We start from the raw sequence: 15533 nt of genomic DNA, 5'->3' as shown, positions 1-15533 counted from the left end.
ATGATAGCTTTCCTGATGAACAACTAGCTATCATAAATGCTTCTTGTACTGCTCCATGGTATGCTGATTATGCTAATTACATTGTTGCTAAATTTATACCACCTAGTTTCACATACCAGCAAAAGAAAATGTTCTTCTACGATTTAAGACATTACTTGGATGACCCACATCTTTATAAATAAGGAGTAGATGGTGTTATTAGACGTTGTGTACCTGAGCATGAAAAGGAATAGTCCTACGCAAGTGCCACTCCGAAGCTTATGGAGGACACCACGCTGGAGACAGAACTGCATATAAGGTATTGCAATCCGGTTTTTATTGGCCTACTCTCATCAAGGATGCCCGTAAGTTTGTTTTGTCTTGTGATGAATGTCAAAGAATTGGTAATATTAGTAGACGTCGAGAAATGCCTATGAATTATTGACTTGGTATTGAACCATTTGATGTTTGGGCCTTTGATTATATGGGACCTTTTCCTTCCTCTAATGGGTATACACATATTTTAGTTGCTGTTGATTATGTTACTAAGTGGGTAGAAGCAATTCCAACTAGTAGTGTTGATCATAACACCTCTATTAAGATGCTTAAAGAAGTTATTTTTCCGAGGTTTGGAGTCCCTAGATATTTAATGGCTGATGGTGGTTCACATTTCATTCATGGTGCTTTTCGTAAAATGCTTGCTAAGTATGATGTTAATCATAGAATTGCATCTCCATATCATCCAGAGTCTAGTGGTCAAGTAGAACTTAGCAATAGAGAGCTTAAATTAATTTTGCAAAAGACTATTAATAGATCTAGAAAGAATTGGTCCAAGAAACTTGATGATGCATTATGGGCTTATAGAACAACATATAAAAATCCTATGGGTATGTCTCCATGTAAAATGGTTTATGGTAAAGCATGTCACTTACCTCTTGAACTAGAACATAAGGAATATTGGGCTATTAAAGAGCTCAACTATGACTTTAAACTTGCCGGTGAGAAGAGGCTTTTTGACATTAGCTCACTTGATGAATGGAGAACCCAGGCCTATGAGAATGCCTAACTTTTTAAAGAAAAAGTTAAAAGATGGCATGATAAAAGGATACAAAACGTGAGTTTAATGTAGGTGATTATGTATTGTTATACAACTCTCATTTAAGATTTTTTGCAGGCAAACTCCTCTCTAAATGGTAAATTCCTTACATCATCGAGGAGGTCTACCGTTTCGGTGCCATAAAAATCAACAACTTTGAAGGCACAAATCCGAGGGTGGTGAACGACCAAAGAATCAAACATTATATCTCAGGTAATCCTATAAATGTTGAAACTAATGCTATTGAAATTGTAACCCTGGAGGAATACATAAGGGACACTTTCACGTTTCAGACTCCGAAAAGGAATAGGTACGTGGTATGGTAAGTAAACCGACTCCAAAACAGTTCTAATGGCAATTTTTCTCCGTTTTGGAATATTTAAGAAAATAGGAAAATTAGAAGCAGACCAGAAAGGAGACGTGGCTTCCACGAGGGTGGAGGGCGCGCCCCCTGCCTCGTGGGCACCTCGTGTGCTCTCCGGACTCCGTTTTCTTGCACGATACTTCTTTTGGTCGGTAATAATTGATTATATAATCTCCCGAAGGTTTTGACCACTGTATCACGCAAATATCCTCTGTCTTTGTTTCGATCTGTTTTTCTGACAGATCTAGATCGCCATGGCGTCTTCAAGTGCCCCAAGGACAAGTTCTTCAAAAGGTCATCAACTCCTACCTCGCGGAGGTGCTGCAACACCCTCAAACCATTCAGATGTGTGATGGGTTGCTGCATATCCGCGATGTTGAGGGGCCAAGGAGGACCAGAAGCATGGAGACAAGGCTCAAGGCATTGGAGCAACGAGTTTTAAAGTGCTAGGAGATGGTGGAACATGGACTCGACTCCAATTATATAATGATCATGGAGTTCACCAACAATCACAAGCTGGACGACAAGAACATTGGGGAGGCCATCTTCAAGCTTCACGAGAAAATCGAGCGCCTCCAAGCCCAGATCTATGACCCGCAAAACCAAAACTGTGAGTATGAATATAAATTCAAGAGGATGAGTTTGGATGCAGATTTGAGGATCCCGGAGACTCGATCATCCTTCTATGATGGTGATCCTATGCCTTGGAATATGGACGACAAGCCTACATCATCAACAACTCCTTCATCACCACCTCCGAGAAAGGAAACATAAGCACATGGGTATGGGCACTCCCCTTGGCAACTGCCAAGCTTGGGGGAGTGCCCCGGTATCGTATCACCATCACTTTTATCTTTACCATTTTTCTTAGTTCGATCCTTTTGGTAATATCTTGATCTAGTAGAATAAAGTTTTAGTATGATCTAGTTGTCAGTTTTGCTTTATGATCCTTCTATGTAATCGAGTCCGTGAGCCATATATAATAAAGATTAGTGTTGAGTCAAGGGCTTGATTATTTTGCTATGATCTTGAGGGAATAAAATAAAAGAAAAGAAATAAGAAGAAATAAAGAGATCATATGGATCTTATGGAGAGTAGTGACTTCACATATAAAAAGTATGATGAATAAAAGTTGTTGAGAGTTGACAAACATAGTCTTGGTCATCGTTGCAATTAATAGGAAGTAATAAAGAAAGAGAGGTTTTCACATATAAATATACTATCTTGGACATCTTTTATAATTGTGAGCACTCATTAAAGTATGATATGCTAAAGAGTTGACGTTGGACAAGGAAGACAACGTAATGGGTTATGTTTTCTTACATCTAAGATAAATTATATTGTCATGGATCATCCAACATGTTGAGCTTGCCTTTGCCTCTCTTGCTAGCCAATTTCTTTGCACCAAGTAGAGATACTACTTGTGCTTCCAAATATCCCTAAACCCAGTTTTGCCATGAGAGTCCACCATATCTACCTATGGATTGAGTAAGATCCATCAAGTAAGTTGTCATCGTTGCAAGCAATAAGAATTGCTCTCTAAATATGTATGACTTATTGGTGAGGAGAAAATAAGCTTCATACGATCTTGTGATGTGGAAGAAATAAAAGCGATGGACTGCATAATAAAGGTCCATATCACAAGTGGCAATATAAAGTGGCATTCTTTTGCATTAAGATTTCGTGCATCCAACCATAAAAGCACATGACAACCTCTGCTTCCCTCTACGAAGGGCCTATCTTTTATTCTTGTCTTATACTTCATGCAAAGAGTCATGGTGTTCACCTTTCCTTTTTACATTTTATCCTTTGGCAAGCATAATGTGTTGGAAAGATCCTGATATATATGGCTAATTGGATGTGGGTTTTCATGAACTATTATTGTTGACATTACCCTTGAGGTAAAATGTTGGGAGGCAAAACTATAAGCCCATGTCTTTCTCTATGTCCGATCAAAACTTCATAACCATAAATATCGCGTGAGTGTTAGCAATTGTGAAAGACTAAAAGATGGTTGAGTATGTGAGCTTGCTGAGAAGCTCTTATATTGACTCTTTCCTATGTTATGATAAATTACAATTGCTTCAATGACTGAGATTATAGTTTGTTAGTTTTCAATGAGGTTTCTGATTCATACTTGAGTATGTGAATGAATTATTACTTTAGCATGGCAGATCATATGACAATATATATATATATATATATATATATTGTTCTAAGAATGATCATTATGCCCTCATGTCCGTATTTTATTTTATCGACACCTCTATCTCTAAACATGTGGACATATTTTTCGATTTCGGCTTTCGCTTGAGGACAAGCGAGGTCTAAGCTTGGGGGAGTTGACACGTCCATTTTGCATCATGCTTTTATATCGATATTTATTGCATTATGGGCTGTTATCACACATTATGTCACAATACTTATGCCTATTCTCTCTTATTTTACAAGGTTTACATGAAGAGGGGGAATGCCGGCAGCTGGAATTCTGGGCTGGAAAAGGAGCAAATGTTAGATACCTATTCTGCACATCTCCAAAAGTCTTGAAACTTCACGGGAGCACATTTCAGAATACATAAAAAATATTGGGCGAAAGAAGTACCAAAGGGGCCACCCACCATCAACGAGGGTGGGGGGCGCGCCCCTGCCCTTGTGGGCTCCCTGGTGGCCCTCCGTTGCCCATCTTTGGCTATATGGAGTCTTTCGTCGAGGAAAAAATCATAAGCAAGCTCACGGGACGAAACTCCGCCGCCACGAGGCAGAACCTTGGCGGAACCAATCTAGGGCTCCGGTGGAGCTGTTTTGCCGGGGAAACTTCCCTTCGAGAGGGGAAAATCATCACCATCATCATCACCAACGATCCTCTCATTGGGAGGGGGTCAATCTCCATCAACATCTTCACCAATACCATCCCATCTCAAACCCTAGTTCATCTCTTGTATCCAATCTTTGTATCCAAACCTCAGATTGGTACCTGTGGGTTGCTAGTAGTGTTGATTACTCCTTGTAGTTGATGCTAGTTGGTATACTTGGTGGAAGATCATATGTTCAGATCCATTATGCATATTAATACCCCTCTTATTATTAACATGAATATGCTTTGTGAGTAGTTACGTTTGTTCCTGGGGACATGGGAGAAGTCTTGCTATAAGTAGTCATGTGAATTTGGTATTCGTTCGATATTTTGATGAGATGTATGTTGTCATCCCTCTAGTGGTGTCATGTGAACGTCGACTACATGACACTTCACCATTGTTTGGGCCTAGAGGGAGGCATTGGGAAGTAATAAGTAGATGATGGGTTGCTAGAGTGACAGAAGCTTAAACCCTAGTTTATGCGTTGCTTCGTAAGGGGCTGATTTGGATCCATATGTGGTTAGGTTTACCTTAATACTTCTGTTATAGTTGTGGATTCTTGCAATAGGGGTTAATCATAAGTGAGATGCTTGTCCAAGTAAGGGCGGTACCCAATCACCGGTCCACCCACATATCAAATTATCAAAGTACCGAACGCGAATCATCTAAACGTGATGAAAACTAGCTTGACGATAATTCCCATGTGTCCTCGGGAGCGCTTTCCTTCATATAAGAGTTTGTCCAGGCCTGTCCTTTGCTACAAAAAGTATTGGGCCATCTTGCTGCACCTTATTTACTTTTATTACTTGCTACTCGTTACAAATTACCTTATCACAAAACTATCTGTTACCGATAATTTCAGTGCTTGCATAGAATACCTTATTGAAAATTGGTTATCATTTCCTTATGCTCCTCGTTGGGTTCGACACTCTTACTTATCGAAAAGGCTACGATAGATCCCCTACACTTGTTGGTCATCACTGGTGGAGCTGCGCTTGACGAGCTCGATGTTGATGATGTTGTAGGCGGTCTCTCGATGTTGTACTTGCCGAGCTTCGGTCTCATCCATGGGGAGGTCCCTGTTCTCCAGGAACTCCGAGATGGGCAGGGCCCAGGATGGCTCCGTCACTACGGCGAAGACGGCCACTATTTCGGGATCCGGGTCGGCGGCCCCTAAGCCGGGTTCGGCAGCCCTCGGGCCGGGTTGCGGCACGGCCGGGTCAGATGGAGCAGTCCCTAGGCCCGGTTGACGCGCGACCGGGTCGGTTGGAGCATTCCACGGGCCGGGTTGAGGTGCGGCCGGGTCAGTTGGAGCAGTCACCGGGGCGGGTTGAGGTGCGGTCGGGTCGCTTGGCACATGGATGGACTCGGAGTCTGGAGACGGCTTGACAGATGGCTTGTGCAGATGCTCGACGGAGACGCCGGACGGAGTGGACTGCCAAGACGAAGTGATCTTGGCGAGCGTGTCGGCCGCCTCGTTCTCCACGCACGGGACATGGAGGAACTCACAGCCCTCGAAGAACCCGGACAGTTTCTGGATGAGGAAGCGATAGCTTGCCATGTTGGAGTCGTGCGCATCCCACTCGCCTGAGCACTGCTGCACCACCAGGTCCGAGTCGCCGTAGCACAGGATGCACCGGATGCCGAGTTCCTTGGCAGGCCGGAGGCCACGCACAAGGGCTTCGTACTCGGTGACGTTGTTGGAGGCGGCGAAGTGTATCTGGAGTGCATACTTAAGCCGGTCGCCCTTGGGGGAGAATAGCACTATGCCGGCTCCCAGGCCGAGTCGCATCTTTGAGCCGTCGAAGTGCATGCGCCAATGCGTCGAGTCCGGTTGCGGCGACAGGTACTGGGTTTCGGTCCAGTCGACGAGGAAGTCGGCTAAATCTTGGGACTTGATCGTGGTGCAGGGCTCGTAGAGGATGGTATGGCCGGCCAGCTCGAGCGCCCACTCGGCGACCCGGCCTGAGGCATTCCGGCACCCGATGATGTCGCCGACAGGGGCCGTGCTGACCATGGTGATGACACGCTCTTGGAAGTACTGCTTCTGTTTCTTGGAGGTGAAGTACACGTCGTAACACATCTTCTGGTAGTACGGTTAGTTCTGCTTCAAGGCGGAGAGCACCTCAGACAGGTAGTAGACGGGACGTTGGATGGTGATACGTCTCCAACGTATCTATAATTTTTGATTGCTCCATGCTATATTATCTACTGTTTTAAACATTATTGGGCTTTATTATCCACTTTTATATTATTTTTGGGACTAACCTATTAACCGGAGGCCCAGCCCAGAATTGCTGTTTTTTGCTAGTTTTAGGGTTTCGAAGAAAAGGAATATCAAACGGAGTCCAAACGGAATGAAACCGTCGGAAACGTGATTTTCTCATCAGATAAGATCCAGGAGACTTGGACCCTCCGTCAAGAAAGCCACGAGGTGGTCACGAGGATAGGGGGCGCCCCCTGATGGTGTCCTAGACTAGGGGGTACTCAACACGTCATCTCCTGATCTGTTAGGTTGGGCCGAGGACCCCCGTGGCCGTATACTCATGGGCCAGTTCGGACAGCTGCCACATACATGGAAGATTTCACAAGACTTGGTGATCAAGACAAGGACTCCTCGCCACCGGCGTATTCGGCTAGGACTCTTGTTATCCTAGGCCTCTGGTGCATTATATAAACCGAGGCCAGGCTAGTCGATAGATCATATACATACAATCATACCATAGGCTAGCTTCTAGGGTTTAGCCTCTCTGATCTCGTGGTAGATCTACTCTTGTACTACCCATATCATCAATATTAATCAAGCAGGACGTAGGGTTTTACCTCCATCAAGAGGGCCCGAACCTAGGTAAAACAACGTGTCCCCTGCCTCCTGTTACCATCCGCCTAGATGCACAGTTCGGGACCCCCTACCCGAGATCCGCCGGTTTTGACACTAACATTGGTGCTTTCATTGAGAGTTCCGCTGTGTAATCGACAAAAGGATCGATGGCTCGCCTGCAGATCAACTGCGACTTCGGCATCTTCGTCACCAGCTCGACTGGTCACCTTGGTTCGACCAAGAACTGCGCCCCGTGTTCGGATTACCATGTTCAGACGAGGGCCTTCATCAAACATCAACTCCAATCTCTATCAAGATCATGGAGGAATCATCCATGGAGCTCGGGGGCTCAACGTCAACATTGCCCTCAAGCAACCGTGCTATTTTTGTGGATAGCGAACTCATATCTGCCGCCACCACTTGCTCGAGTATCGCTTTGACGATCACTTTGGTGGAATTGAGTCTACAACAACCCTGGAAAATTTCGTCGAGTTCCGATGGAGGAATCTCTGGCAATCCACAATATACCGGGGCCCTGTCAAATCTGGACGGGAATCTGGATGAGTTTAGGGCATGGTGTACAGCTTCTAGCTCGGACGTTCTTTGGAAGATCCAACCGTTGATCGGCTGCGGAATTCCTATATCTACCACCTCTCAAAATTTCAGCTCGATCCAACCGTCCAAACTCCGGGAACCTTCCAATTAGTGCATCACTTTTCGGATCTGTTTTCTGCGCGAAAACGAATCCGACCCGAGTTCGTCTTTTTTATGAACGGGATTTCGGACATCCCTTTTGAAGGAAGTTTTGCATGGGGTATTGTGTTTTGTTCCCGAACACATCCCACTAACTTTAAGATCTTTTGAACATGATCTTTAACATCATGCTGGTGTCAAACCAGGCTGGCAATATTGCTCCATGGCTGCCGACCTGCGCTAGACACATCGTCACTTTGTTGAGCCGAGCTCAACTTCTTCGGATCATCATCTCGTCAAGCCGAACAAGAGTCTGGCATCGCGAAGGATAAATCATCACCAACATCGCCGCCCCACGGATTACACGGAGCGGGCATACCGGCATCGTCGCACGTTCGCTTCATCAAGCCGGCATCGACCACGTCACGACCTGCATCGGCAGGGCCGCACTATTGCTTCTTCAAGATGGTGTCCATCACACCGACCTACTTCGACTCATCGGCTGACATCGAGGCTTCGACATCTCGGCTGGACCAGGGGCTTCGCCATCTCTTCATCAACCTACTCCGGACACTTCGGCGTCACTAGCCGACCAGCTCCGTCTCGTTAGCTGGGCCGAGGGCTTTACCTCGGCGAGCCAACCTTTGCCAGCATTGCCATGCCGTCGTTTTATCGCCCATCAGGCAATGGGTGTGCGGATTGAGTCCCAATTTTGGGAATCACCTTCCTTCGGATTGCTACAGCAAATAAACCAGGTGCTATTAATCCCAATATTTTTGCTTGTTTGGGTTTATTTTTTCCAACGAATTATCACTCTGGTTTGTCCATTATATGTACACAGGTCTATCAAATGGGGGCCGCATCAACGATAGTCGCATGGTGGTTCGGTCAGTTTCCGTACATAGTTCGGCGAACGCCGCATCCGGAGCTCGGACCGACCTGCGAATTCAGGCTTTGCCACGCCTTTACCACATCACGCCGACGCCCTACATCGACATTGACTTCGGCGCCAGGCCATATTTTTTTATTACTCACTTTGCATAAAATTATTTATTATGCAACGATTTTTTTAATTATCATTATTACTATTATCTCCGGTTTGCACTATTTTTTGTGCACAAGAAAATGATCCGGGGACTTCGGCATCACTCTGCCGGTCTGCATTGACCGTGCTATGTCACCACTTCGGCGTGTCGAGCTCTCCGCTCCGCCACCTCGGGACCATCTTGGGGGATGGAACCTCGCCCCGCATCAAGCTCGGACCGTGTCATCAATACCGAACATATTAACCAGCTAAGTCGCTTTCATGCTCAAAGCTTTAATTTCTAACTTGTGTTGGTTCGACCAAGCATTATAATTTTTTGGAAAAAGTTGCTTGTAAAAAATTTCCTTGTCCAAACTTTGTTTGTGATGCATAAATTCAAATACCCAATTCATTTGGGGGCTTCCTTCATGAAGCTTTTCCTCTTGCATATGATTATACTTGTACGGCTTTGTTCCTTGTTCGTGTATTACGCCATAATATGCACCATATTGACTTAAGCGATTTGCAAGCTGGGTTGCCTCGCTCCTGTGTTTACCCCTACGTTCCCGATTGTTCGGCTAGGGAGTAAAGGGAGCACCTCTGCGATTGTCACGATCGGGTCATCCGAGCCGGACCTCAGACTGGGTGAAGCCGAAAGCTAGCGCTCTTATAGTTTTCAATGATGGTCGGCACACAACGGAACTCATGAGTACAAAAAATATACTGCACAAGTCTCATAATAACAATGAGCACTGAAGAAAGGTATCGGCGGGGGTACTATTTTCTTCGAAGATGCTTCTTACACTTCGCAGTAATATAACATAAGTTCCCTGAGTGCGCTTTGTCTGTTATAGCCTTATGGCCTGATTGCCTGGTTATTGGAAACACCGTCGATATTCTCGACAGATGGAGTACATAACACTTTTCGGTCTTTGACCGAAGAGGGAGAAGCCGACGGTCAGTTAAGACGCGTTTAAAGTTCGGTTGAACATAGATATGATATAAGTACTTCGGTACATGCAATCATTCTTTTACCCAAGTCACTTGGGGGCTCTTAAATTTATATGAGCCGCTTTATGATAAGTGTTCTTCTTCTTAGTCGTTGCAAAGTTTTATTATTATTATTATTATTATTATTATTATTATTATTATTATTATTATTATTATTATTATTATCTATCACTCCTTTTTTCGACACAAGCATGTGGTCACTAGCCAGGGAGCCTAATTTCTCTCTCAAAGCTGCTAGAGTTTAGTTTGCTAAACTGGCCTAATGAGAAGTACTCCGCCCTCGGATAGGAGGTTGAAGCCGTAGGCTGACCCGCTTGAAGTCTTGAGATAGGATGTATCATGTTAAAGCACGACAAAAGCACTTCTTTTGCTAAGACCAATTTTCGGATTGGCACCGAACACTTGATCTTGTTCGGACGTCAAGTTTTTACTCACGTTATTTGGTTTTCCAAGCTTATGGCACTTCTAAACTATTTGTGTGTTTTCAGCACAAGTCTCGCAGTGCAACGCCGGACACCTTTAGAGATTCGGCAAAAACATTCTCGGATATTGCTATATATGCATCGGTTTCGAATTGTGTCTTCGGTCAATAGTTGGGTTGCCCGGCTCCTGCGCTTGCCTCCTACGCTCCGCTTTGTTCGGCTAGGTGTGCAAAGGGAGAACCACTGCGATTGTGCTTCCAGCTCACATGGTTAAGCACCTCAGTGGAGAAAGCCGAAAACTGACTGTCACAATAAGCGTAAACTGGTCAGCGATCCAATGACGGTGTTAAATGACGGGCCATTCATAACAATGGCCGAAGTGTTTACGGCTTGACCTCGACTGTCGCCGAACACTACCAGGGGCTATTAACTAGCCTCCCAAACTAAATCCTCGATATTTTGCTCTTACATTGGAGCTGAGGTTTCATGATCATGCTTAGCATGACAACCCAAAGAAAGGAATCGATAGCGGGACTATTTTCTTTGGAAGACATTTCTTCTGTTAAACAGTAATATAACATATCTCTCTGCGTACCTTTGTTTATAAAACCGTGTGGCCAGATTGCCTTGTTTGTCGTAAATCTTTGCCCTCATAAAGGCTTTATAAAGTAGGACAAACACTCCTCGGCTACTGGCCGAGGAGGTGGAAGCCGATGGTTGGTCAACAAAGTTTTGTACAATGCGGATCCGAGCATTAATAACATAAAGTACTTGGATACATAGAGTCATTACACATAATTTGTGATTTTACTATGGATATCGATCCTTAATTCGGCCACCCGTGCCCGCATTAAGGCTCGGGGGCTACTGGGCTTTGGGCTTATTATTTACAAATATTAAAGGGGCACATCGATCCCCTGATCTGGTGTTGCCACCCGACCAGTGTCTCGAGGGCTACTGCATTGCCTGTTCAATGAAGAAAATTTTAAGTGCAATACAATTGCCGAGGAGATTTTGATCCTCAGGTTGGTCGGCCGCACCCAACCTGAGTCTCGAGGACTGAGCATGCCGCTTTTTGTGTCCCGAAGTATTCTGCCAAGCTAGGACTTGATCCTCAGGCCGATTTTGCAAATCAACCTGAGTCTCAGCGACTACTGGGATCATCGGTCTTACGTCATCCTTCAGGTGCATCTCGGGTTTTAGATCGATACACACCTTGAGGGCTACTAGCTATATATCTCGGCAGAGAATAAATTGCACCAATAAAAAATATTCACAATAAATCAGCCCGCGGTCGAGGTGGTGCACCACCTCGGAAGCAGTCCGGCATAAAGCTCGGGCGCTAGTGGCTGGCTCCATAGAGGGCATTTCCAGCATTAAGCTCGGTTAAACTCCTTCAACTTTTTTGAATCAAGGTGATATAACACCTCAGATACATTCCAGCATTGGAGATCGGACAGCAGTACGGCGTTGGTGCTCGGCTGCAAAAGATACCTCGAATGCAGTCCGGCGTTGGAGCTCGGACGCAAGAGGACACTACCTCCCGGGAACAACTTCAAACCCGAGGTGTGGCATAGAAATAACCAGACATTGGTAAAGGCCGAAAACTTAAAGGGGCTCCTCGGAAACCCGACGTGTAAACTCGTCGAATGCATTTCGGTGATCCTCAAGATCGAAGATGAGAAGATTTGTTGAGCCAGTTTTCAAGACCGACAACCGAAGATGAAGAACGGTTCGGAAGAATCGAGGAGCGTCCCTGACTTGAAGACCGGTTCAGGGGGCCCCCTGACGGTGTCCTGGACTAGGGGGTACTCAACACGTCATCTCCCGATCTGTTAGGTTGGGCCGAGGACCCCCGTGGCCGTATACTCATGGGCTAGTTCGGACAGCTACCGCATACATGGAAGATTCCACAAGACTTGGTGATCAAGACAAGGACTCCTCGCCACCGGCGTATTCGGCTAGGACTCTTGTTATCCTAGGCCTCTGGTGCATTATATAAACCGAGGCCAGGCTAGTCGATAGATCATATACATACAATCATACCATAGGCTAGCTTCTAGGGTTTAGCCTCTCTGATCTCATGGTAGATCTACTCTTGTACTACCCATATCATCAATATTAATCAAGCAGGACGTAGGGTTTTACCTCCATCAAGAGGGCCCGAACCTGGGTAAAGCATCGTGTCCCCTGCCTCCTGTTACCATCCGCCTAGACGCACAGTTCAGGACCCCCTACCCGAGATCTGCCGGTTTTGACACCGACACCCCCTACCTCGTGGGCCCCTCGAAGCTCCACCGACATACTTCTTCCTCCTATATATCCACGTACCCCCAAACGATCGGGGACGGAGCCAAAAACCTAATTCCACCGACGCAACTTTCTGTATCCACGAGATCCCATCTCGGGGCCTGTTCCGGAGCTCCGTCGGAGGGGGCATCGATCACGGAGGGCTTCTACATCATCATCCAAGCCTCTCCAATGAAGTGTGAGTAGTTTACTTCAGACCTATGGGTCCATAGCTAGTAGCTAGATGACTTCTTCTCTCTTTTTGGATCTCAATACAATGTTCTCCCCCTCTCTTGTGGAGATCTATTCGATGTAATCTTCTTTTTGCAGTGTGTTTGTTGAGACCGATGAATTGTGGGTTTATGATCAAGTCTATCTATGAATAATATTTGAATCTTGTCTGAATTCTTTTATGTATGATTGGTTATCTTTGCAAGTCTCTTCGAATTATCAGTTTGGTTTGGCCAACTAGATTGGTTGTTCTTGCCATGGGAGAAGTCTTAGCTTTGCATTCAATCTTGCGGTGTCCTTTCCCAGTGATAGAAGGGGCGGCAAGGCACGTATTGTATTGTTGCCATCGAGGATAACAAGATGGGTTTTTTATCATATTGCATGAAACTATCCCTCTACATCATGTCATCTTGCTTAAGGCGTTACTCTATTTTTAACTTAATACTCTAGATGCATGCTGGATAGCGGTCGATGAGTGGAGTGATAGTAGTAGATGCAGAATCGTTTCGGTCTACTTGTCTCGTATGTGATGCCTATATACATGATCATACCTAGATATTCTCATAACTATGCTTAGTTCTGTCAATTGCTCAATAGTAATTTGTTCACCCACCGTAGAATACTTATGCTCTTGAGAGAAGCCACTAGTGAAACCTATGGCCACGGGTTCTCTTTCTCATCATATCAATATCCATCACTTTATTATTGCTTTGTTTTTACTTTGCTTTTACTTTCTTTACTTTGCATCTCTATACCAAAAATACCAAAAATATTATTTATCATCTCTATCAGATCTCACTTTCGTAAGTGACCGTGAAGGGATTGACAACCCCTAAGCGCGTTGGTTGCGTTGAGCTATTGTTTTTGTGTAGGTACAAGGGACTCGAGCGTAGCCTCCTACTGGATTGATACCTTGGTTCTCAAAAACTGAGGGAAATACTTACACTACTTTGCTGCATCATCCCTTCCTCTTCGGGGAAATCCAACGCAGTGCTCAAGAGGTAGCAAGAAGAATTTCTGGCGCCGTTGCCGGGGAGTCTGCGTGAAAGTCAACATACCAAGTACCCATCACAATCCCTATCTCCCGCATTACATTATTTGCCATTTGCCTCTCGTTTTCCTCTCCCCCCAATTCACCCTTGCCGTTTTATTCGCCCTCTCTCTCTCTCCTTCCTCCCTCTCTATTTGCCTCTTTTGCCTGGTTGCTCTTTGTTTTCTCGTGTGTTAGTCTGCTTGCTTGTCGTTATGGCTAGTTCTTTACCTTCTGCCTCTATGTCTGAAATTGGGGATACTATTGTCGATAATAATTTTGATGCTCCTACTAAAGAACCCACTATCTCACATATAAAAAGATTCCGTGTTGGTAGCGGTAATATTATTGGAAAAGGAGTTATTCAAGATTTCTTTACTTGTGTTGGTGCTTTACCTTCTATGGGTAGTTCTATTCTTCATAGAACTAGTAGTCTTGCTGACGCTATTGCCATGCTTGTAGTTGAACTTGAGAGGCAATTCATGCACTTGCATCCTTCTATACAAAGGATTTTCCTAGAATTTTCTAATATTGAGCATTCTTCTGTTAAGCGTGCCGTTACTATCTTTTTGGCTCATGAGTTTCGATTCATAATCAAAGAGGCCAAAGAAATCTTTGCTCATTATAGGGTAGATGCTTGTCGTCCTCCTATAGAGATTATCCTCTTTGATCAAGAAGAAATAATGCGTTTTCAATCTCTAGACTATGCTGCTTTCAATGAAAATCTTAGAAAAAGGGTTCCTACCAATGTTTTAGTTGATATAATTTCTGAACTTAATGATGATTTAGCTATTCGAGATAATGAATTCGGATATTCTCTTGAATATAGGCTCACAAAGTTCTGTCAAAAGAACGCTTATAATGATGAATTGGTTGTGCAATATGAAGGACCAAAGGAGGAACCTATACCTCCCAAGGTTGATCTTGGAGACTTTTGTCCCAACAAATTTAGCCCTTTTGATTACTTTTGCTTGCCTCAAAGAAAACTTGCTGCTGAACGTAGAGAATATGAAATGAGTTTTAATAATCTATCTTACTATTATGGCAATACCTAGATCTATTGTTGCTTGTTATGCCTAGCTAGGGGCGTTAAACGATAGCGCTTGTTGGGAGGCAACCCAATTTTATTTTTATTCCTTGCTTTTTGCTCCTGTTTAGTAATAAATAAATTACTTAGCCTCTGTTTTGGTTGTGTTTTTTGTGTTTAATTAGTGTTTGTGCCAAGTAGAACCGTTGGGAAGACTTGGGGAAAGTCTTGTTGAACTTGCTGTAGAAAACAGAAACTTTAGCGCTCACGAGAACTGCTGTAATTTTTATTTGGAAAGTGATATGTAGTTAATTATTTTTTCAGATGATTAATAGATAAATTCCTCACGTCCAGCAATTTATTTTAGAATTTTTGGGGTTCCAGATCTTGCGCTAGCTACAGATTACTACAGACTGTTCTGTTTTTGACAGATTCTGTTTTTCGTGTGTTGTTTGCTTATTTTGATGAATCTATGGCAAGTAAATTAGTTTATAATCCATAGAGAAGTTGGAATACAGTAGGTATAACATGAATATAAATAAATAATGAGTTCATTACAGTACCTTGAAGTGGTCTTTTGTTTTCTTTCGCTAACGGAGCTCACGAGATTTTCTACTTTAAGTTTTGTGTTGTGAAGTTTTCAAGTTTTGGGTAAAGATTTGATGGATTATGGAACAAGGAGTGGCAAGAT

Source organism: Triticum dicoccoides, chromosome 2A (genome assembly GCF_002162155.2).
Source record: "Triticum dicoccoides isolate Atlit2015 ecotype Zavitan chromosome 2A, WEW_v2.0, whole genome shotgun sequence".
Classification (NCBI taxonomy): domain Eukaryota; kingdom Viridiplantae; phylum Streptophyta; class Magnoliopsida; order Poales; family Poaceae; genus Triticum; species Triticum dicoccoides.
Note: the sequence above shows the minus strand (reverse complement) of the source record.